Below are 22,303 nucleotides of genomic sequence, written 5' to 3' on the forward strand. Positions count from 1 at the left end.
AAAAAATTATTTTGGGGCAAGATACATAATGTCCCTTGATTATGACAGGGCCTAAGTCATGAAAATCCCTGTTTGGTGTCAGTATTACAGTTCGAATATACAGCAAAGGGCTTCTTGGTACATTTCATTGTCATTAATTTCTAGGTTCTTTCTCCTTTTACATGTGTACTTTTACAAATGTTTTCCAAATATGTTTCCTTTTCTAAATATATAGAGTCTTATCGAAGCACCTTGATGGCTCAGTCAGTTAAGGGTCCGACCTCAGCTCAGGTCATGATCTTATGCTTCATGAGTTCAAGCCCCACATCAGGCTCCGTACTGACAGCTCAGAGCCTGGAACCTGCTTTAGAGCCTCTGTCTCCCTTTCTCTCTGCCCCTCCCCCACTCATGCTCTGTCTCTCAAAAATAAATAAATGTTAACAAATTTTAAATATATAAAAATATGTGTTAGCTTTTATTTTTCTGTGTATATGGATCATTCTCACCAAGTTTCTCATTCCTTTATCCAATAAATATCCACGTGTCCTGTCTGCCACTCTCATCCTTCCTTTTTCACACAATTAAAAAGAATATTCTATCTACTCTAAAGCAGGAGCCTTTGTGTTACCTCTTAAACACCTTCCTCCTAATGAGATTGATTGCAGTGTATTGTTACCCTTCATTTATTATCTCCTCAGTCCATGTTCAAGCCAAAGTCACTTAGTGTTGTGAAGGAAATTGTGTGAGATGTTCTTCCAAATGCTCTAATAAAATTCAGATATATCACATCTGCTCCATTCCCTTAAACTAGTAATCTTGTAATTCCATCAGAAAAGCAATCAAATTTGGCATGCCTTTTTTTTCCCTTCATAAAGCTCAGCTTCTTATTACTTTTGGGTTTATTTCCTCTGGATGTTAACAGATTTTTTATTACTCTCACAATATTGCAAACTTGCCAAATTACAATTTTCAGGGTCACTTTCATTGTTTGAAAATCAGGGTTCTTTTTTCCTTTTGCCTCATTTTGTGGTGCATAAATATTTGGATTCCTGTTGGTTCTATACATTTTATATTAACCAGATCCATTCCTTACAGAGGATGGCAGTAAACGTGAGGAGAAACAGGCAGAGGATGACCTCCCTGCCATCAGCTGTCCGAAGCCACCTTCCCACACCATTTCCAAGTCATCCTGGCTGACTTCGTCATCTCCCTCTCACTAGGTAGCAGGTCTCAGCTCCATGCCCGGGTTCTGTGATCTATACCCTGCTTTCCCCGTTACATGTTCTGTTCACATTAACTCATCTGCTTTTGCTGCCCTTGAGAAGTCACACATAGTTCAATCTGCTTGGGTTTTTTCTCTCTCATGTTTCTGTTTATTGACAAGTAAAGTTATTTTTATCTCCAGGACTGTGACTCTCTTTCAACCATCCATAGACTATTATTTGAATCTTTGCTTTTCTGTTTTATGCTGAGGGCGTTGTTTTTAGGTTGGATGCTCTAGGACCTGGTTCAGAACAACTGCCCCTATGATTCCTTCTCTTGGGTCTCACCAAGGCTACACCCAGGTATAGCCCCGTTAGACTGTATTGTTTTGTTCTAAGGTCTCTGCTTCTCTTTCTTTCTGTAGATTTTATTATGTTATTTTTTAGCTGTGTATCACTTAATACTTTTCTTCTCTCAACAAAATCAACTATACTTCAAACTATATTGGGGATTTAATTATTTCATGCTTATGCCTGGAGGAGTGGAGATCTTTTCATTTCATTTATTCATTCATTTGTTCATTTATTAAACCAGCATTTTATTAAATGTTTATTTTTGAGAGCGAGAGACAGAGCATGAGTAGAGGAGGGGAAGAGAGAGACACACACACAGAATCTGAAGCAGGCTCCAGTCTCTGAGCTGTCAGCACAGAGCCTGACGCGGGGCCGGAACCCACGAACCGCAAGATTGTGACCAGAGCTGAAGCCGGATGCTTAACTGACTGAGCCACCCAGGCACCCCACACTTACACCTTTTGAAGACAAATAACTTAAAAAAATTTTTTTTGGTCTTTATTTTATTTTGAGAGACAGAGACAGAGAGTGAGTGGGGGAGGCAGAGAGAGAGGGAGACACAGAATCAGAAGCAGGCTCCAGGCTCTGAGCTGTCAGCACAGAGCCCTATGAGGGGCTTGAACTCACAAATCGTGACTTCATGACCTGAGCCAAGTTGGACATTCAACCGACTGACCACCCAGGCATCCCTAGTAAACCAACATTAAATGAGTGCCTCCTAGTGGTCAAATACTGGGCTACAAAGATGATGCCTTTTTTGCAAGCATTCACAAGATCAGGAAGGAGCCAGCAATGGAAACAATGTTAATGTGGTGTGATGTGTACTGTGAAGGACATAGATTTACAAGGTCTAATAGGGGTACCACCCAGAAGAGATGAAGGCTCTCAAGAAAAAGAATCTGATTGTAGGTCCGGAGAAATCAGGATGAGTTTCATAGGCAAACAAGGTAGAAAAGAAATGGTGTTTAATGGGAAGATGTAGTCTTTCAAGATGGGTACTGTCAACTTTTTCTGATTCCTCTTTCCATATCTGCCCATATTTGCATTATTGGCAGATCAAGAAGAAACTGAAAATCTGTGGGAAACACAGGCACAGAGTCTGGGGAAGGGGGAGAAAATAAGTACTATGTTTCTGCACGAGTTTATAAGGGCTGCTGTAACAAAATACCACAGACTGGGTGGCTTACAGAGCAGAAATTTATTTTCTCACAATTCTGGGGGCTCAAGATTAAGATCAAGGTAACAGAAAGTTTGGTTTCCTATGAGATTGTGTCCTTGACTTGCAAATGGCCACCTTCTTAGTGTGTCCTCACATGGCCATTTCTCTGTTTTTATGTTCTAATCTTTTCTTTGTATAAGGACATCAGACATACTGGATGAGGACCGTCCTGACAACCCCATTTTTACTCAGTCACCTATTTAAAGGCCCGATCTCCAAATACAGTCACATTCAGAGGTACTGAGGATGAGGGCTTCAGCATAGGAATTTGGTGAGGGTTTGGGAAGGAGATAGAATTCAGCCCATAACTGTTTGTATTTAATCTGTGGTAGTGTTGGAACCAACTAGTGTTGAAAACCAATCACTGGTTTTCAGAATCACTGGACTTAACTAAAAGAATATATGATGAGCTGCTATCTGCTGAGCAAAGCTGTTTAAATGTTTTAAATTTATTCTAAATGTTACTATAAATATCCTAGATTTCCCATGTAGCTCCATTTAGAATTAAAATATTACAGAAGTCATACCTCATTAAATACTAAACTTTGTCCCTAAAGGCCCAAGACACATGACAGTGTATGAACCCTTTCGGTACTGCCATGGAAGCCATACCACACTTCTAATCACTGATGAAGTAACTAGGCTTTAAATTGCTTAATTTCCAGTAATTTGTTCCCACTGTAGAGATAAATTCATTTATCTTTATTTAGATGGATCATTATGTAGAATTCCAATGTAGATAAGAATATGGTTTAAGTGAAAAAAAAAAACCCCAGCTTCTCATAAATGTAACTGCTTCTTGGATCTGCTTTAGGGAAAAAAAAAATTATATACATATATTGTTAGATATGAAAGAATTTGAAATGTCTTTGCATTTTCAGACACTGATAATTTTTCTTGTGTTGCCTTTGGTGGTCTGACAGGAAAGCTGTGTAATGATCAGAAGATGTCAATTCTAATTTTAACTGGACCGCTCACTACTTCATGATTTGTGCAAGGCATTTAATTTTTCTGAGCTTTTGTTTTCTCCTTGGTCAAAGTAATATATATATTAAACTTATTTCATATTTTATGCTCATGCATTTTTCCAGTGTAGGAATTATGTTAATGATTAGTATGCAAGACAATACCTAGATTTTCAGAACTTATTTTTAAACATTAATATAAATCTTGCGTTATGGTAGAAGTGAGAAAATTGTGGATGATAGTATTTATATGGGCAGAAAGTAATAATGCCTTGCCAAAGGGGAATTGATTTAGAAAAAAACCCTTGAAATTCAAACCGTGTCAGATATATGGTTAAAAATTAGACCATTAAAGTCATTCTTAAGGTAAAGTGAAAAAGATGTCTTTGAGGCAAATTTTGAAAAGGAAAAAGACCTGGGCCCAGTTCAAAGAGGTAGGAGGAAATTTAGATTCATTGAGAAAGGAAGAAATGAAATGGCGACACCTTCAATGCCCCTACCCCAGGTCTGAGTCATCAAAGGAAGGACACAGGTGAACACAGAGGAAGTTTCCTCTTATAAAATCTCCCATGAGAGACCGTTCTTGTTATTGTCATGCCCAGTATTCTGTAACCACCACTGGCTCCAGCGCAGCATTGAGCGCAGCACGGAAGAGGTCATAGCCCTGTTCCTGCCTCCTGAATGCTGACGCAGATGCTCAAGAGTGTGATGGATATCCAGGCTGGTGGACACGGACAGCCAAGCATTTGCATTTGTTGAACAGCCTTGTTAGTAGTGGGAAGTGGAACTTGGTTAGGGGACCACCACTTCATCTCCAGTTAATTGGGGAAGATTGAGTGGATGGGTAGAACAGCAGGGCCTTAGCCTCTTTGCTCATCATCTCACAGCTGGACTCACAGCTGCCCTAACATCTCCTCCCAGGCACTCCTGAGCTCAGCTCTGTGGCTTACTTAAATAGGAAAGAAAAAAAAAAAGGAAGGAAGGATAGAAGGGAAGGAGGGAACAAAAGGAAATAAAGAACACATTACCCCTCAAAAGCTTTTCTATTTGATTCCTTTCTGTCTGGCAAAATGACCTCTGGGATAGCCACCTTTATTGGTTTGTGGACCTGGATCTGTCCACCCCTGACCCCCGCCTGCTACTGAGGACAGTTGCCAACAATCCTTTCTACTGCTCAGGAAGCACAGAACTGGCTAGAATCGACTTTTGAATGCTGACCCGGAAAGCAAGCAGTAATCCAGTTAACATTTTTTTTTTTTTAAGTATTTCTCACATGCTGGGCTTCTTCTAAGTGCTTTAAATTGACTCTCATTGCAGCTTCCTACCACCTCTAGAAGCTGGGTACATTATTACCTTTCTGTTACAGATAAGAGACACCAAGGTGCAGGCTTTCGTAAACTCCCTGCAGAGCACAGGTGACCGAGCCGGGGCCAGGGCCGGAGTGTCCCTCTTACTTACTTACACACAAAGTGAAAATGACAGGCAGAGCCCTGCTGTTGCCAACACTACTTTCTGGTTTTCTGAGTACTTTAGCTAATCCCACCATGAGCTCTTCCCATGAAGCAGAAGGTCTCATTATGCCCATTTCACAGAAAGAAGTGATAGAGGAGTTAAATGGCAATGAGTGGCTAACTAGCCAAACTATTAGAAAGGAAGTAATGGACAAGGTTTCTTTTTTGTTTTAAAACTCAAATTTCCCAGACAAGACAGAAGTTGGATATTTATTTGTGGTGTGGACACGTGCACGTGTTTGTTATTTTCTGCTATTTGTAGCTGACCATCAGAATATTGTGGAACTTTAGTTGAATTGATGGCTTTCACCCTATTAAAGATGGTTGTCACAATTCTGGAAATGTCTAGATATCTGGAATTTGGGTTATTTTAATTTTTGTCAGAACTGGAAATTAAACACTGAAAGATGGGGCCCCACACAGGTATCTTCAGGACGTAACTACGTCCAGGATCTCACAGCTCCTTTGTCATCTGGGTTGACACAAGTCGTGTCCTGACTCAGAGTCCTTAAACTTCCCAGTCAAAAAGTTCTCTTCCCAGGAACATTTGGATCCATGACCCCCTCTTGCATGGATGAAAAGTGGGGCCAGAGGCAGAAATCTCCTCCCCCAGACCTGGGTCTAGTCACCATTCAGCAAATACTTATTGAGCACTGAGCATGGACTACGCACTGTGAAAGGCACCGAGGATGTAACTAACGACCAAGAAAGCATGGAAATTCCCATCCTCGCGGGGCATACCCTGAGTGTCCTTGGGGACGTGCCACGGGAGAAGTGGAAAGTGCAAGAAGTGGAAATTGCTCTGCAAGAGAACAAGTCACTGGAACCACTGCGTCCTACACCTGAAATGAATGTCACTTTGTATGTCAACTATACTTCAATTTAAAAAAGAGAGAGAGAGAGAACAAGCTGCTCTGACACATGCTCAGTGGGGCTCCTGACCAATCAGCTGTGTGCCCTTGGACACACTTAACATCCCCAGAGCCTTTGTGTTTTCCTTCTACAGAACAGGGCTGCAACACGTCCTGAAAGGACTGTGTGGAAGACGGAGGAGAGCAGCGCGTCAAGCTGACAAAGAGCCTGAGACGGACAGGCTCCGCAGCAAACGTTGGTTCTCTGGCGTCACGAGAATGTTTTTGTTCCAGTACAGAGGCCTTTCCTATCACCGTGCTCAGTTGGTAAGAGATTGGATAACCAGCAAGAAACATCATAATAATTGCCCCTACTTGTCAAGCATTTATCATTCAGGACCAGGTCACATGCCAAGTGTGTCTACTATGTCATCCCATTTTGCAGACTTACTTTTGGTGACTTCAGCTCTGCTTGGGTTCTTCTTTTCCTTCCCAAAGATAAGCAGCACATTCAAGGAAGTCTGTGTCCTGTGTATTTGGTGCTTTTTTCCCAAGAGACAGTTAGTCATGTCATCAATATTTGAGATAATTTGGGAACCGCCTTGTCTACAGAGCCAAAGATTAATATCTGAATGCTCTATGTTCATTTAAAGCCATTAGATGGGGTGCCTGGGTGGCTCAGTTGGCTCAGGTGATGATCTCACAGTTTGTGGGTTTGAGCCCCGCATCTGGCTCTGTGCTGACAGCTTGGAGCCTGGAGCCTGCTCCAGATTCTGGGTCTCCCTCTCTTTCTGCCCCGCCCCCAATGTGCTCTGTCTCTCTTTCTTTCAAAAACAAACAAACAAACAAACAAACAAAAAGCCATCATAGGGTGTTTTGGTCGTTGTTTTTTGAGGACTTCTTTCCTGACATGTGCATCCTGCAAAAGATTTTGAAACTGTGTCTCTGCAATATGCACCATCCATGGATTCTTCCACCTCCAGACAGCTGGATTCCTAGTCTGGAACATGAGGCAAGCCACTCCTGGGACGTTCCAAGCAGCCCACACCTAACACCAGTGTTCCCGTTCCACGCGCAGCCCACACTTGGCGCCTCTCCTCCAGCCCCCTCGGGCCCAGGGTGTGCTCTGCCATGAATTACAGTTTTATTTATCTGAGCCTAGGCCTTTTTCCCTCTAGAGTCAGAGCACCCAGAGCTGCTGAAACATCAGTGCAGAATGCGTTTTAATCAGCGGTGTGAATGGAGACAAAAGGAGAAGCCTGTCATGTCAAACTGAGGCATCAGGGGACTATGTTCTGGCAGCTAAGAGAAGGTGGGCCCTCGGGAATAAAACACCCAAGTGGGATTCAGAGGCTGCTTCTAACTCAGGGGGTGCAGAGAAGGCTTCACATCCCATAAATGGCAGAAGCATTGAGAGGTAATATCTGAAAAGAGAGCTGACTAACAGTCCAGGAGACATAATTTGCTTTACGAAACTTATGGAAGGAATGAAGATGACAGCTGCCTTTTTCCTACTGTAGTCACTGATTGCATTTGGTCATATTTCATTTTGATTCAGCTAATTCCTGTCTGTATGATATTACCGTTACATTTTTATGCCATTTCAGATTTTCTTTTGTTGTCAGGTGTTGGAAATGGATTACACTCTTCTTGTCTGTGAAACCAAAAAGATTGTTTTGCAGGAAGATGGTCTCACACTGTGTGGACTGAAGAGTACAAAAGAGATCAAGTGCCAGAAAAGTCTGTGCTTGAGATGAGGTTTATTGTAATGGCTCTAAGAGGGATCAGGGTAATCCATTTGACCCGAAAACTCATCCTAACCCATAGAAGCCACACAAAAGATCGCCCCGCTTCTCCGGATGGCTGCGTTGTGGTCACAGATTCGGCTTCTGTGAGAAATCCCTTTCCATACGAGGTCATATGCAGTTTCTACATTTACGTTTTCCCTATCTAATCTACCTATATAGCCTCAACTTTCCACATGGGGATTATTCATAAATTAAACAAATATTTGTGTAGTGCCTCCTATGTGACAAGCCCAGTGCTGTGTAAATATATCGAGAAGAAAGCATGATCCCCACCCTTGCTTTAAACCTAGTGGGGAGACCAAGAAATAAAGAGACCATGGAACCACAGTATGAGACTGCAGCTTCAGTGAAAGTGCAGTGGAGGAGTGCCTCGGCCAGAGATAAGAAAGTCAGGAGAAACTTTCTGTAAGAAGTGATGCTGGGGGCGCCTGGGTGGCTCAGTCGGTTGAGCGTCCGGCTTCATCTCAGGTCATGATCGCACATTCGTGTGTTCGAGCCCCGCGTCAGGCTCTGTGCTGACGGCTCAGAGCCTGGAGCCTGCTTCAAATTCTGTGTCTCCCTCTCTCTCTGCCCCTCCCCGCTCATGCTCTGCCTCTCTCTGTCTCAAAAATAAATAAAACACTAAAAAAAAAAAATTTAAAAAAAAAGTGACGCTGTAGGGAGAAAGGGAGACGAGACTGAGCTGGCCAGGCCATACTTCTTCCCATGAAGAAAGTTGTACCTAGTGGTGAAGGAGGGTTGAGAGAGTGTTCCAGACAGAGGAAGCAGCACCTACAAAGGCACAGGGGCCAGAGAGACACACTGTGGTCAGTGAGTCTCATGTCAGGTCACATGGCCAAGCCCCGAGCACAGGTGAAGCATGGCAGTGGGTGGGGAGGGGGTCCCTAAAGCCTGCTTGAGGACTGCACACCTATGGTTGAAAAGCTATCACAGGTACACGTCTCACTGCGGAAGCAGTAAGGCCAGGATAAGTTGTTTACTTTGAGCACCATAGAGTCTGGGGGAAGATACTGGCTTTTATGGCTTCCAAAGTGAATAACACTGACGGTGTGAGGCTCAGCTACCTCCAAGAATATAGACTTATGTTTACATTTAAGATAAATCTGGTGCAATGCATGCACGGGTGGGGAATGCAAAATATTAGAAGATATTTACCCAACCCTTTTGTATCATCTACATTACAATTAACTTTCTATCAAGATGACCATGGGAAAAGAATTCACTAATATATGTACCTCAAGAATTTCTCCATTTATGTCTTTCGCATTTTGTTCCTCACTTGCTGATATACCAATTCGTTTCTGTTCTGCTTTGTTGTCAGTGGTCCATAGTTGATATGGAAAAACAACACATTTGGTTTATCTATCAACCAAGTTGACATGAAGAATGACAGATTTTATTTATAAAGAAGAATGCCCCTTTCTCCTCCTCCTCCCAACATTGAACCTATACAGTCAACACACTTAGTTCAATCTCTCCTTTAGAAAAAGAATAACAAACAATTTTCAGGCATAGGGCATAGAAATGCCTCACGTGGCTCAGATTCTGAGCCATTTGGATTTTGCAGCCTATAAGAAACATCAGCACTCTAATTTGCATGGCTGGTGTCTCCTGTTCATCGCCTATGGAGAGCACAGTAGCAGCCGAGGTCACAGAGGCTGGGGTCCCGCAGAGCTGCAGGAAAACCCAGCTGTTGGGTTCTTCTCCGGTGAGAGAGGACAGAACCTCTTTGTTATGGTTATTATGGCTAATAAACATTTACTAATAGGATGAGGGGGTGAACTCCACTCTCAGCATAAAAACTTTATTACACAGGGCGAGACTGGAGTTGCTTGTGTCCTTGAAGGTGTCTGAAAAAGCATATCTTTGTGATGACACAGATAAGTCAAGGACCTAAGGGTTTGGTGAAAACCTGCAGCGTCATGAATGGCTTTCAGATTGTGTGGTACAACGCAAATGTGTTGGGTATCATGTTGAGTGATCTGTCAGTTTTCGTGTAGGGACTATGTTGGGTCATTAAATACAACTGTCTGTGGTCAAGGTTACTTACTATTTTATACGGTGGCCAAAGAAACGTCTTTAGGAACATATTCCTATCAAAATGCTCTCTTTGCACATCACGTTTCAGAACTCTTGAGTCTTGAATGTGTATTCCTGTATATAAGTAAGATGTAAAGAAAGGTTGTTCTGAACACTTTTTTAGTGGGGAGCGGGAGTGAAACGGATATGCATTATTGACTCATGCTTGAGAGTGAGAGCCTGCACTCTTTGCTTATATATTTTTTCAGTGAACAGGTTTTCAGAGCCAAATTCTTTCCTATTAGTCCCTTCCTCCTAATAGCTAAAACCCAGTCATTGCTAAATGGCGGTATTTGAGCAAAGGATTTTGTGTAAAAATGTCTGTTCAGTTTTAGTGGTGAAATTGCAGTCTCATGGATGTGAAGCTGAGTTCCCACTACTAAAGTAAACAACAATTATATATAATTATCTTTCAATTTTTCTTTTCTAATAAGGACCATAAGGATACCCTCTAGCTGTCTTGAGCACTTACTCCGTGCTGGTCACAGCTCACCTGCTTTGCCTGTATCAGCTCGTTTGATTCTCTTCCAGAGAGTCCTTTGAGCCAGGACTTCTGAGTATCCCCACTTCACAGATGATAAAACTGAAATACAGAGGGTTCTAGTAACCCTCCCACACCCACACTGCTGGGAAGCTGTAGGACAGGGTCTGAACTCAGTCCGACTGACCCCAGAGTCTGTGCTCTTATGCTATGTCAAGATCAAGTCATCAGTCTTCGCTTAAGAAAAGGAAACTTTAATATCAGCATAACCACACCAAAATCTTATTTCACTGCGGGATGAGTCAAACAATTTAGAATAAAAGAGAACTGACACACATTCTTAACCTTTAGAAATTGATACAGCAAATTTGTCTCTCAAAAATCATTACTGAATTTTTAAAAGAAAATGAAATTTAAAATATTGATAGCATTTTAAACATGTGGAAACAGGAAGGTCAAGATATTTTTTAATCATCTGTCACAATAGAAAGCTAACCTCAGAATGATAGTGTTATTTTGTGTCACTCTTTTTCAAAGTGTGAATCTCAGATGCTGTGATTTGCAGCAAAAAAAAAAAAAGCAGCATATCAGAACCCAGAAGCCCCAAGATTCACTCCTGACTTTTCTGTTAACTCTGTTTGACCTTGAACACGTCACCCTCTGAGTCTTGGTTTCCACAAACTTAAAATCTTTTTCTTCCAGTAATCACCAGAGTTTGTGCCAGCTCTAATATTTTATGAATATCTTCAGACTAGAAATTAGTGCAGAACTTTTACATGCTGTCTTAGAATCAAAACTAATTATGCTCTTTTCTAAGATGATTCTTGTGGGTTTTATTTTTTCTCCTGATGAGATCAACAGCTGGGCTGACATTTTTTTCAAACATTGTTAATTGGTGGCATTAACTCTACCATCACAGTGGATCTCTGGTCATTTGCTGGAGATGGAGAGGTCTTCTCGTCCTCTTCCAGAAGACATTGTCAGATCCCGCACATGATACAGAGCCATATGGGCACCATTAGAACAACAAGCAACAAGGATGATCTAATATTTTTTCCAAAGACACTAAATCAGTTTTCCCTTTACATCAGAAATTAGGCTCCAAGAAGGTTCTCCCCAAAAATTGGTAAGAGAAATGCCAAAATCAGGATATGGAGCCTGGTACAACTATATTAACAACATCTCCACTGAGAGCTGGAAATTATGAAATAACATAACACCAAAAGAGAAGCTGTCTTAACTTTACTGAGACTAACTTTACTGAGCTATAGAGATGTATTGAGACTCTAACATGAAGCTGGGATCCTTCCCACCTAACCTAACCCTGGAAATGAGAAGGGATGGGAATAGGAGAAACTGTGAAGTGAGTCAAATTTTCCACAGATCTGTCAGAAATCTTTTTTTTAATGTTTATTTATTTGTATGTGAGAGAGATTTAGAGTGCGAGCAGGAGAGGGGCAGAGGAAGATGGGGAGAGAGAATCCCAAGAAGACTCTGCACTGTCAGTGTGGAGCCTAATGCAGGGCTTGAACCCACAAACCATGAGATTAGACCTAAACTGAAGTCAAGAGTCAGATGTTTAACCAACTGAGCCACTCAGGTGTCCCTGTCAGTAATCCTTTTATGGACTTAAAACCACTCCATTCCATTGCCCCTTCACCTCTGAAAAAAAAATTAAAATAAGTAAGTAAACTCATGTCAATGAAAGGGAAATGAAAGCAATTTTCATTGTTAGGCCCTTTAGAGGATAAGCAGTAAGAGGAAGCCTTTGTCAATGCACCATTGACATTGTGGTTTTCTTCTTCCTTTGATCAGCCTACAGCATCCTGCTCTTTCTTCCCCCTTCTAATTCTGTGTGTATTTTAAGTGAGGGCTGTAGCGTGCTTCTTTATCAGGGTTTAATTAAGACATTAGTATTCATTCAGTTAGCACAAGGTGTGACTGTATCTCCGAGGGGCAGAGATAAACAACGAAGGGTCAAACTTACTTAAAATAAAAGCACGGCATCGTATTTTTTTTTAATTCAGAGACCCTGCATTTGGCATTTATGTGAAGAGTGGACACAGGACAGCATTAGCATACAATGAGAAGTCCGTGGTCCCTTTCAACTTCCGTGATTCATAGAATATATTTCAGTATGTGTGTTCAGCATCCAGGTGTATTTCGATACCCAAGACTGTGAAAACTCATAGGTTTTTAAATCTCCAAGACTGCAGAGATTGCATGCATCCATTAACAGAACAGGTTTTCAAAATCGTCTTGGAATGAGGGAAAACGTGAGTAGCCTACAAGAAACATATGGTAAGAACTGTTCATTCCATTTGCATTTGTTTCTGAGAGCTGTACTTATTGCAGCTTATAAAATCAATTCAATTTAGGTTTTGCTTCTCTGTGCAATAAATTATTTTCTGCGTAATAAAGAAAATATAATCCAAAAATACGGATCTGAAAATGTTTTTGTCACAAATCAAGGTGTCAGTATGTTGACCTAAATATAAGCAGGACTGAAAAGTCTCCTTATAGAAGATCCAAGATTTTAGGACACTTTTTCCATTGCTTACACTGATCTTAAGAAAAACGGAGTATGTAAATGTCAGTGTTTAGAAGACCACACCGCTTATACTGTTACACCTCTGGGCTGTATTGATCTAAATGTTGTCTCATACATTATCAATTTGAATTTGATCAACTACAGTGCACTGCATAAAAGATTTATTTTCCCTATTGTTGCCACTGAAAACATTGAATCAAAATCTAAATTGTACTTTTCTGATAAAATTCTTAATCTAACAAGTCCATTCTGTTTGTTGTCATTCATAGCTTTACTTCTGATTCATTGTTAATCACTGCTCATGTGTTCAATCGCTATAAACTGTTTATAATGGTTTCTTTGTAGCTCTTAGGTTTCTCTAATCTCCCCGCAGTGAATTACAGTAGAACTCAATTCATTTGTTGGCATTATTAAATAGTTGATTAATGCCCAGGTTTTAAATTGTTAGTCTTTTCTTATTTTTATAAAGAACTAAAATCAGGATTTGTTGTTCTTGCCAGAAATCAGTGACAATTTTCAAAATATTTCTCTTGGGCTCTGATACCCTCACATATGTGAATGTTCTGTTGAAGTCATTTTTGGTGGCTTGAGCTTCCATAACTGTCTGTTCTTACTTGTCAGGTTAGAAGTTCTGGCATGAGACCCAAAAGCTCTTCCAGAACCCAGCCCTTCTTTTCTTCAGGAACGAAGTTAGTTCATGTGAATGAGAATGTCTTCAGCAACATGTATCACAACAAACTAGACCCAACATTTTTTAGTAAATAGAAAATCCATGGAAATATGCATTTATTCACTTGCATATGAGATGATAACCCTAAAAGAAGCCAGAAGTCTTTTTAATATAACTGGGTAATATATGCTCCTCTCTTATCCCATGGGAAACAGATGCCTCGCAAGACTTGCTTCCTGAAGGAAAACTAGCAGAAATGCTAACACTGTGTTTAGTTAGATCTGCCAGAGAGCCCAGATCGGACATGGCAGTTTTCAGTGTGAAAGAAAGGTCCCATCCCTGTTTCATGGCCCTTTACTGCCACTAGAGAGAGGGTCGGATACCCTAGCAATCATTAAGACAGAGTCCAACCCCAAATTGTTCTAGCCTCGCTTCTCAAAGCACTGCTTACAGAACCCTCTCTTTCATTCAACTGGCCAACTTTTCCTCTAAACACACCATGTACAATCCAGCCACTCTCTTTTACTCTGAACTATGCTTTCTTTGTTGATTCTGGAGCTTTCTTTCTCAGGCCCTGGGGATGGGGGGAGGAGTGTAGGGAAAATGTAGAGAGTGCATTGTATTACTGAAACTCCTCAAATCTGTTTGTGCACCAAACACTGTCAGGAATCTGAATACAACTTAAAGTGTAACTATTGTCAGGTAGGTGGGCTATGATATTTTTTAACATTAAGAGGGGAAAAGACCATAGTGTTACATTACAAAATGTAGCTGTAAACGTGTTTACCTACATTTCCCTTTGAAAACTCTTATTTCATGAATATTCGTTTAACTTTCTGTTTTTTAAATTTGTATGATGTCCTCACATATGATGTCCTTACATGTCTCCTCAACTGACTTGCAAATACCTTGAGATGAGAAGCCACGCCTTCATTCATTTCATGTTTACTGATCCCCATAAATAGCTCCTCAACTTTTATTTTATGCTTATTAACCCTCTACCCTAGTCAACTTCATTCATCCAGTCAATCAGTGGCACTGACTCTCACCACACCAAGACCACGAAGGTAGGCATTTTCTCTTAGAACGTACTGCCAGAGGATAGGAAGAAACTTTTGGAGGTGATGAATAGCTTTATTCCTTAGATTGTGGTGATGATTTCACAAGTGTGTACTTATTTCCAAAGTCATTATGTTTTGTATGTTAAATAAGCACAGCTTTTTGTTTGTCAATAGTCCTTCAATAATGTAGCTTAAAAAAAGAACTCACAGGTTCTCTACCTCTAGGTATAACCAAGTAGCACCTAGACTTACCTGTGCAGAGAAACTCGTCTCTCTCCTTCTCTCCAAAGCTAACCATTCTGTCTGTGTTCTGGGTCCATCCCCATTCCCCCTCTCCAAAACCCATCTGTTTTTCTCTCCTTGTACCCTCACGGCTCCCTGCAGTGTCACCCCATCCCCCCATGATTGAGATCACTCTGCTTGAGCAATATCAGAATAACTGCAATTCCCTAGGCCTGGCTCACACCATAGCCTATTTCTAACTCATGCAGGTGCATCAGTACTTTACATGCATCCCTTTTCCCTGTGGACATCCCATTTCTCCTCCAAGACCTAGCTTAAAATATCCTTGCCTCCCTGACAAATGCCTTAGAACTCTCAGAAAAACTACTTTCCATTCTGTGCTTCCAGGGCCTGTTGTTTTTTATACAGAACCAATCACAGCCTGACGGGGTGGTTTGTTCGGGACATAGATCCTTCCCGTTAGATCGAGGGCTCATTGCACGCAAGCATCATGTCTCGTGACTCATTCTATCTCCATTGCATGGTTTTCTCAGATAGCTGATATTTAACAAATGTTTGTGGAGTAATTATGCTTTCTTTCCTCTCACCAGGTAGGACTTGAAAAGTAAACTCGCATGTCATATCATGTCATTTGTATTCTCAAATAGAATTTTGCTTTTGATAATGCGCCTTTCCAATTCTTCTAGACATAGAAGAAAATATACTTTAATAATTCTTTTGACTCTTCTTCTTTGTCCCTAGCTAGTTGCAATCATCTTTCCTCCTAGGCTTACAGAGATTATTCAGTATCTGCCTGCGGCCACCCTCCCCCTTAGCCTCATCTTACACAACCCGACCCCATGTAACCACTGGAAAGAAGAAGCAAATAATTGCACTGGCCACTGACCTCACAGTCACGTTAAGTAGTAAAGCATAAGGAAAGGACAATATTTATTAATCCTGCACCAGTACAATATACATATACACTAAATGCTGTTAGGAGATCTATGAAGGAGGTATTATTACCATGTCCATTTCACAGATGCAGAAATGGAAGCTGAGAAAGGTGAATGTCTTCCCTGGGATCCAGCTCCGAATACTGCAGCTAGGACTTAAACTCAGGTCTGCCTTGCTTCCAAGCCAACTCATTCTGTTACACAAACTGCTTCAAAAATAGAAAAATCAATTAATATTAATGATTATATGGCTTGTATGTGTGACTGTCATAGATTATTCATAGCTACACTGTATATATATCATAAAAATATAAATTATTAAGTCATGATGTATAAGGCCTCACATATGTTCCTTTTTTACTTATTTATTTATTACATTTTTAAAAATAGTTTATTACCAAGTTGGTTTCCATATAACACCCAGTGTTCTTCCCCACAAGTGCCCCTCTCCATGACCATCAACCCCTTCCCCTCCCCGCCTTCAGCCTTCAGTTTGTTTTCAGTATTCAGGTCTTTCATGATTTGCCTCACTCCCTCTCCCTAACTCTTTCCCCTTTCTTTCGACTTCCCATGGTCCCCTGTTAGACCTATGAGTGACAACATATGGTATCTGTCCTTCTCTGCCTGACTTATTTCACTCAGCACAATACCCTCAAATTCCATCTATGTTGCTACAAATGACCAGATTTCATTCTTTCTCATTGCCATGTAGTATCCCATTGTACATATAAACCCCATCTTCTTGATCCATTCATTAGGTGATGGACAGTTAGGCTCTTTCCATGATTTGGCTATTGTTGAAAGTGCTGCTAAGAACATTGGGGTACATGTGCTCCTATGCATCAGCACTTCTGTATCCCTTGGGTAGATCACCAGCAGTGCTATTGCTGGGTCATAGGGGAGTTCTATGGATGGTTTTTTGAGGAACCTCCACACTGTTTTCTAGAGCAGTTGCACCAGTTTACATTCCCACCAACAGTGTAGGGGGTGCCTGTTTCTCCACATTCTCACCAGCATCTATAGTCTCCTGATCTTTTCATTTTAGCCACTCTGACCAGTGAAGGCCTCACATATGTTCCTAACTGCTGATATATGCACCTCACAGAAGAACATCATTCATTGAGGAATTATTTATGTTTGCAACCTTCCTCTTAGAGGACACTCCATGATTCAGATAAGAAAATCAAAGCCCAGAGAAAAGCAGACCCTTCCCGAAGGACAGAATGCTAGAGTTCCAGAGCATACCCCCATCCTGGACTTCAAAGTATAGGTCTAACTGCACTTTTTGAAGAAACACAGTACATCAGCCAGTTTATCTTTCAGGAGCAAAGTCAGCACTCCCCTTAAGGAGCTCAAACAGACTAATTTGGAAGGGACACCAGGTTCATACAGCAGTGCCAGTTGTAAAGAGAAGATGGAAAAGACAGTAGAGTCATTTTGCAGATCAACAATATTTGAAGACATTGTCTCTAAAAAACTCATGGGCTGAGAGCCAGTTTTGAATTCCACATTCCCCCTTCCCAAGCTTTTCATACTGATTATATATTTATATAAGCAGTCCTAGCTATTAAGCCAATGGAACCATAGAAATTATATATGAATAGAATTATGGAGAAAAGAACAGGTTATTTTAGCCTTCCATTTATTTTCTTTATCTAGCAATACTCTACTTACTGAGCACCAGCTTATCCCAGGTATTTCATATAGTTTGGGTGAAGAACCAGAAGCAATCATTTTCAACATCAGAAAATTAAATATGTTCCAAAATATGCCTCTACTTTCAAAAATTGATGAATAAGCACATTAAGCAGCAATAAATGATGTGTGGGGATATTTAAGGCACTGAAGCCCTTTGGAATGAGCAGATCAGCAAAATGCAACACCAGAAGAACAGGTTTGGGTACTATAAATATGGCTACTGCATATTTCACCTCTCTTGACAACCACAGCAAGGCGTAGAAATCATGTACCTATCTTTAGAAATGTCAGAGAAGGTATTTACTGAAAAATAAGTAATTTGCAAGGAGGGATTCTGTAAAGAGATTGTTCCTAAAGGATAAGAACTGTTCAGTAGGATTCAAATAACTCATGGGAAACAGGTGAAATCCTCAATGACTGTCATTTTAGTTAACCCCAAGGAAGTAAAACCATTGTTCCCCTCATTCTGTTTCTAAATGGAAAATGCACCTCATCATGTTTAAGTCACCGTTTTTGCAACGCTCTTGTGCCATCAGAAGTATATTCCTGATTTCTAAAAGGCATGTCAGAAATATGTAAGAAAAGCTACCACACTATGGAACTTAGAATTCTATTAACAGTCACCTGGCTTTGGCTTCATGGTAAAGAACTTGCAAGTGTTGAAATCTAACAGACCTCATTGCTTGCATAACCTCCCCAAACCTGTTTCCTCATTTGTGAAATAGGGGATAATATTACTTTACGTACAGGTTGTAAGGATCTGATGTGATAAATTATGCATAAAGCCTGGCCTGTAAGCTAGTTTTATATGGCTTTCCAGCCCTATCACTACATATCATATACTCATTTTAAGTCTTAACGAATTTATTTGCAGGGGAACAAATGCAGCTAAAGCACCTCTCCTGCCCTAAAATATGTAAATTGTTTCCTACAGTACCATTTCCTGGAGTAGTTTCTCTTCCCACCCCCTGACACATTCCTGATTCCCCTGGCAGCCACACCACCCACTGAATGGTGCAAACACTTTCCTGGTCTACTTTGAGCAACTGTGAGTCCTTCTGTCTGCACAATTATTTTTACATGCCATACATATTTAATTAGGAGAGCAAGGAAACTACTCCAAGGTTGAGGAATAGTGATGTTTGTGTGCTTCTCCTGTGGGGCCTGCATGTGAAACCAGTTTGGTTGGCATGTCTTGCTGATGAGACCAAAGAGATGGCCTCCATCCAAATGTGAGAAAACCCATTGCTTCATTCCTGGTCTCAGATCATAACTCAGCCTGCACATGGAACAAGATCCATCAGGTGTTGAGTCTTCTGTCTTCTTGTCACTTGTCTTCACCATCTCCAGGTTGGCATTATTATCTGTTCGTTAGAACAACAAATAGGTTCTAACAGGCTGCAACATGCCAAGCCCATGCTTGGTGCTGGGCTGAATCAAGTTGACATATTCCCCTGCCCTCCTGGGGCCTGCAGTCTAGTTTGAGAGGGAGACAACAGATAAGTGGACAAGCAAATATAAATCCTAGAAAGAACCATGTGAGAAGTGAGCAGAGTGTGGTAACAGAGCGTGGAGGAAGAACCTCCGTAAAGAGGGTGGCCGTGAAAGGCCCCTCTGAGGAGGCACATCCGTGCTGAGTCCTAAGTGCATAGAAGGACCCAGCCCTGTGAAGAGTGAAAACGTGTAAGTCTCAGTGATGCCCAGGGAGCCCTTCATGCTGGGTGCTGTGGCCACCGCGAGACGGGAGAATGCGGCCGCTTCTCAGGGATAGGACCGAGACACATACACTCCATGGGTCCTTGGTGACACCGAAAAGCTTCACCCAGCACAAGGAGAAAGCGCATGCCACCCAGTGGCCACTGGTGGGGTCACTCCCGATCCAGTAACCACCCCACCCAGTCCCTAAGGGAATTTTGCAGACGCAATTGGTATGAATTTAGGCTTATTCAAGAACCACAACTCTGAAAAAGGATTGAAAGCAGTAAAGTTGTAAACTCTGTGACTTTGGAAAGCAGAATTCATTCTTCTCCCATACTTCAAGTCCATATCTTCATGTTTTAGGTAAACTGACCCATAAAGATAGAAACACTACTCAATAAGCTCTCTGAACCATGGTTGGAAAGATGCCTTTGCTGCTCAAATGGTCCTAATATCCAGCTCCTATCACCTTTTGCACTTTTCTAACATTCCTTACAAGAAGCTGACACATTTTCCTCTTGTTTTTTTTATATCACTTTGTTTTTATAGAATGATTTATGTTTTTCAAAAGACTTTCACATCTTTTTTTGGTTCCTCATGAAAACTCTGTGAATGAGGAAGACTGATTTGAAGCATTAATGAAGCAGAAAGTTAACAGAACTTAGGCTTTGGTTTCTTTGCAGAGTACCCCCTCCCCAGCCATGAGTTTTCTGTGGAATAAGGAATATACCTTTTTTTAAAAAAATATGGAATGTCTTACTCCAAATGTTCATTTTAACAGGGGAGGCAATGTGGTGGAGTGATGAAAGACACAGGCTTTGTGACGAGAAGGGATGTGTGTGTGTACGTGCATGTGTGTGCATGCGTCTGTGTGTTTAATCAGGGTGCTGCCCCCCAATTAATATGTCATCTTAAGCCTCAACGTCCCCACTCTCACCCTGCTCCCTGACCCCTGTAAACAGTGATAAGAACACCAAACTCACAGAGGGTTTGTGGGCAATAAATGAGGTAACAAGGAAAGCACCAAGCTCAGCGCCTGTGTGAGGGCGCTTTGCCCTCCCTCGGCCACTTCTTTGCCTTAACACTCAGGAGAGGCTGAGCCCAGCGACTGCGTAGAGTAGTACTTGCAGAGGCTTGCCTTCCCCGCCAAGCCCCGTTCCTCCGCCTTTCTGCAACACCATTCTCCCAAGCCCAATTTTCTGGAGTCATCCTTAAAAAACCTCCCTCTCCCGTACCACCTACAAATGATACTCACCATCCTGCCCTTTCTGCTGCCTAGATAATTCTCAGATCTGCTCCCTCCTCTCACTGACATTCATGTATTCATTCAGTGACTGTTGAGCACCTACTACCTGCAGCCACTACACTGGACTCTGGAAAAAGAGGAGTGAACAAACCTGAATTCCTGGCGCTCATCCTCACTCAAATTATTTCAGTTTACTCGCCTACGGACAGTATCTCCTTACTCCAGTCCATTCTCAGTATCGACATCAAAATTACTGTTCTAAGCAATACTGATCTCTGATCTCATCAATTCTGATCTCCTCCTTTGCCCTCTTTCAAACCATGATTGGCTTCCCAACGGGTTCAGCACAGTAAAAACAGCCCATATTTACTGAGCATGGACTACGGGCCAGGCGTTGTTTTAAGCACTTTACATGTATTGTCCAATTCCGTGGGAAGGCCAGATGCCTTTAGAGTACCCTTAAATCTGGCCACAGTACCCCCCCGCACTTACTGCTCTGCCACTCACACGTCCAATTCTTCCTTGCCAAACAGCAATCAGATGTTAAAGCCATACACACACATGTCGTGTTCTCATGTTCTTGCATGCCTCTGAGCTTCTGCATGGTATTTCCTCTGCCTGGAATTCCCTTCCCTTAGTTTTCTACTTGGAAATCCAACTCATCCCTGAAAGCCTTCCTCTGACACCATAAAACCATCTGCAGTTCACCCTGGATCAGGCCACTCCTGACCCTCTGCTTTCACTGACACAGTCAAGCTTGGATGCGGATTTCTGATGGATAACTGTGCATTACAGGCTGCATTGTTGGGGTCCCACACCACGATGTAACTCTCAGAACAGAATGGCTTGTAGAGACCAGAAGTGTAGGACTGTAACAGTTCTATCAAAAGCACCAACTTGTATACCTGCTGTGGCTCCTTTGTAAGTTTTCTTTCTTTCGTGTTTTGCACTTTAAGTAGCATAAGTAGTAGAATTCCATACTTGGCTCATTGTTCCCTTATTCCACGAAAGTTTAGGTCTTGGCTAGCCTGGGTGCCATGAAAATGAGGGTATCGACAGGCCAGGCAGGGAGAGCTGGAGAGAGCTTTGTTTTTCCCCTAACATGTTGCCTCCCTGGTGGCCATCACTGCCATTATGTGGAAGATAACTTACGAGCCTCCAAAGGCCTTCTGTCTGAATTTAATCAAAGTTCAAACTGACCACTTGGAAAAGGAGTATTTGCTAAAGGAAAACCAGGCACTTATAATTTCTGATCTTTAATATCCAATTATCTCCCCAAAAGTCACCAGTTCTGGGAAATATGACAGTCATTAAGAAGTACGGCAACAAGTTCTTCTACTTTCAGAGATGAAGTTCAGCAAAGACATCAGCAACAAATATGTTTGATGCTGACCTTTGGAAATTGACTTTTTTTCATTTATTTAAGATAGGGTTCTAAATAGTATGTCATGGAGTGTCTGTCTGTCTCATTTGGAAATCCAGTAAATTTTCTGCAGGCATGAAGATTTAATCACCAAGTAAACTGAACAATTCAGACAAAGCCCATTTGTTCTGTTTTCTTCATGATCATTCAGCTTCCCCAGCTTCCTAATAAATTGCTTGGCAGTCAATCCAAATTAACCAGAGATACACATCTGTTTGACCTTGCATATAGACAACATATTAGCCACGAAGCCATTCCAAGTAATAAATTCAAATTCTAACTCTAAACACTCTTGAATTTAAATCCTTTTATACTGAGATGAATAGTTT

At 41.4% G+C, this 22,303-nt stretch overlaps 1 protein-coding gene across 4 annotated transcripts in view; it reads left to right on the forward strand.

Moving 5' to 3' along the window:
- The window catches only part of ANKS1B (ankyrin repeat and sterile alpha motif domain containing 1B), a 1,093,013-nt gene that overhangs the window by 971,254 nt on the left and 99,456 nt on the right, over nt 1-22,303 (forward strand). The window lies entirely within an intron of this gene.

The sequence above is a fragment of the Suricata suricatta genome, chromosome 10 (assembly GCF_006229205.1).
Source record: "Suricata suricatta isolate VVHF042 chromosome 10, meerkat_22Aug2017_6uvM2_HiC, whole genome shotgun sequence".
NCBI lineage: Eukaryota > Metazoa > Chordata > Mammalia > Carnivora > Herpestidae > Suricata > Suricata suricatta.